This window comes from Octopus bimaculoides, chromosome 15, assembly GCF_001194135.2.
Source record: "Octopus bimaculoides isolate UCB-OBI-ISO-001 chromosome 15, ASM119413v2, whole genome shotgun sequence".
Taxonomy (NCBI): Eukaryota; Metazoa; Mollusca; class Cephalopoda; order Octopoda; family Octopodidae; genus Octopus; species Octopus bimaculoides.
The window spans coordinates 27,622,284-27,625,794 of NC_068995.1; positions in this window are offsets into that span (position 1 = coordinate 27,622,284).

Consider the following 3,511-nt stretch of genomic DNA (forward strand, 5'->3'; position numbering starts at 1 on the left):
CTTGAACGCTTTCATCAGAGATGTCTCAGACACATTCTCAATGTTGGCTGGACCTCAAAAATTCCAGACACACAGGTCCTGAGGACAGCTGATATCTTGAGTATTAAGGCAATGATGCACAAGTACCGGTTACGTTGGACTGGACACCTTATTAGAATGAAGGATAGCAGGATTCCTAAGTAGATGCTGTATGGAGAACTTGTGAATGGAAGGAGACTCTGGCAGAAACCAAGGCTGTGATTTAAGGACTGTGTGAAGTCCTCATTAAAGGCCTGTGATATGCAGGACACTCAATGGGAGAACAATGCCTGTCATCGCCACAGATGGAGGAAGCAGGTTAAGGAGGGGATCAACACTTTTGAGAGAGCACATAACCAGCATGAAGAACTTATGCAAGCTGCTCGAAAGCACACAGCTCGTATAGTGAATGGGGAAAGCTTGGTCTGCAATGTTTGCAGTCGTGTATGCTTGTCAAGAGCAGAGCTCATTAGCCATCAATGGAGCCGCAAATGCAAAATATAAATTAGTCCTAGTGCGCGCAATGTTCCTGAAGGTCGGCAATGGTCTTCCTCGGTCACGAGTGGACAACCATCGTCATATATAGATGTATATATAATATGTACACACACATATATATACATATATACATGCATACATATATTTATACATATATATATATATATATAGATACATATATACATATATAAACATATCCTTACCTATATACACACATGTTTCATACAATTTCATAGACCAAAATTACTGAATAGATCCTTATGATATTTGGAACTTAGATTCAATGCATAATGGCGAGTATAATGCAGTATGTTTGGTTTGAATTTGAGGTGGCTTAAAGGAGGCAGAACTCCCTATGAAAATTCATAAATTTCCGATGTTGATGAAATTTCAACTGTAGGTAATTGACACACAAGAAGTATTCTCAAAGTTTCCACTTTTCATGAGGATTCTAAGACCTCCTAATGGGGGATTTAACTCCCAAATTTTAGTCATTTTTTATGATCTAAAACTAGGTCAAAAGTACTGAATGGATCTTTATGAAATTTGGAAATTATATTCTATGCATAAGGACAGATGTAATGCAGTATATGTTTGAAAGTGAGGGGGCATAAATGAGGCCATAACCCCCATGAAAATTCATATACTTTTGCTGTTGATGAAATTTTAACCATAGATATTACACATAAATGAAGTAATATTCCTAAAATTTCAACTTCTTAGGAGTTAGAAAGACCCCACAATTCAGTCACTTTTCCTAAGCTAAGACAAATGCAATTGTAGTCTTGGAAACTATAGAGTCACCCGAGCATACGAGATGAGCGTTATTTGTAATTCAATGGTACAACAGTGTAAGAGTTTGCTTTGAGATATACTTAGATTGTGATTTCTGCAATGTGGTTCATAAATTGTCAAGTAAAGGAGAGGCATCTTTGCTTCCAATGATTAAGTTGCAACATGTTTTTTTTAGTAAAATTGTTTGGATGCAGACCTTCCTTGAGTCTTTATTATCACTGGGTCAGAGATAGTCCCCAGATGGTAACATTGATTTCAAAACCTTTCCAGATAAGTGATTGGTCATTCAAAGAGATTTATAGATTGCAAATTTATTCTGTTCAGTTACCTATCAGCATAGTGATCATTGGCAAACTCCAGAGGTGACACTTTCATTTCCCCTTAGCCCTCATGTCACACAGTTGTTAATGTTTATTTGAGTTGGGTCATGCCCTTCCAATGCTATAGATGCATTATGCATCTTACGGCTGTGCCAGTCACCTGTATGGTGAGGAATCCTACATTGGGGAGTGGTAACAACTAGGGTAGGGTAGCTGACTGCTTATTGTGATTGTTCGTCTTTTGGTTTCCTGTAGCTTTGCTTTTACAAACCCAGTGAACATTCATATATTTCCGATTTCAAAGGAATTTGAACAATAGATATAAGACACAAGTTAAAAAAGATTCCCAACAATTAATCTTTTCTGGTTGACTTTAAGATCCCCACCCCTAATAGGGGCCTTAACTCCCAAATTTTAGAGTTCCATGTGCTCTATGCGCTCCATTTTTCAGGAGCAAAAACTTTTGAATAAGTTTTATAAGATTTCGATCTTGGAATCTGGGCATAAAGATGTGTAGTATGGGATAAATATGTCATGTTTAGAATTTGTGTTAGGGTATGCAAAGAGGGTAAGAACCCTCATTGAAATTCTTAATCTCCAATTTTGATGAAATTCGAATCATAGGTTTTCCAATTCATTAAAGAAAATATAAAAGAAAAGTCTTGTAGTGTACACTTGAGTGAAATTCCTCTCCTTGCTATTATATATACATACATACAAACATAGTAGATAACAGCTAGCCTTTGGCCACATTTTGGACCCTATTGTGTTCACTACTCTGACTGGTTGGTATTGATGCAGTTTGTCTCTTACTCTATTCGTGCCAATATGCAATCCAACCAATCAGAGCCTTCAAATAAGGTCATGTGTGACAGCATGTTTTCTACCCAGCTTTGAACCTACAACTCCTTATGAAAACCTAACTTTTCCTTGTCTCAAGGTGTTTCAGTTCCAGACCTTTTAAGGTTTATCCACTAACCACACAAGACACAGCCAGTTCCAATGACAACACAACAGCAGCCATGTTGGACTCACCAACTTCATCCAACAGCATTTGGCGACCTCCATCTCCATCGCCACCATTCAACCTAATGTCAACATCTCTCTACGTACTCACCCAGGTTACAACACTGCACTGTTCTTGAACTACTTAACCATGGATCAAAAGCGAATATACAGCCTGCGAGAAAACCTGTACCAAGTAACCCAGGCAGCAGCATCACAGCCACAACTTCACGTACTACATGTACTGCAACCAGCACTGCATCATCACCGCAACATCTTGATACAGTATTTCAACTATCATGTACAATTGACTATGAACTGGTATTTATCATTTTTGTGTCTATGAACTTACTCCTCACTTAGATGGCTACAGACTCTTCTTCATAGCCATCCTTATATGTTCTTAGCACACATACATCTATGCTTACATACATAAGCATACATCTTATTCTTATGATGGCCAGTCTATTATTCTGTATATATGTCACACACACAATCACACATGTTAACATATTAATAAACCTCTTAAACATTCTACCTCTCTTATGTGTCTCTTATTTCCCTCTGGCACATATATACATTGTTCTATTTATATTCAAGGTATCGACCATGTGATGTACTAAGGAGCAATTTTCATCACCTCCCTTTGCATGAACTTCACAAATCGGCAACCTGTTCCAGCTCCTTGAAACTACAAAACAATTATAATGGGAGGAGGAGATATTCCACAGGTATCATAAACCTTCCATTCCATTACAGTCTAATTCCATGTGACATGGGCAACGCCAGGTATCTCTGGAAGTATATATATATACTTTTGTCCCTAATATTATTATTATATATATATATATATATATATATATATATATATATAT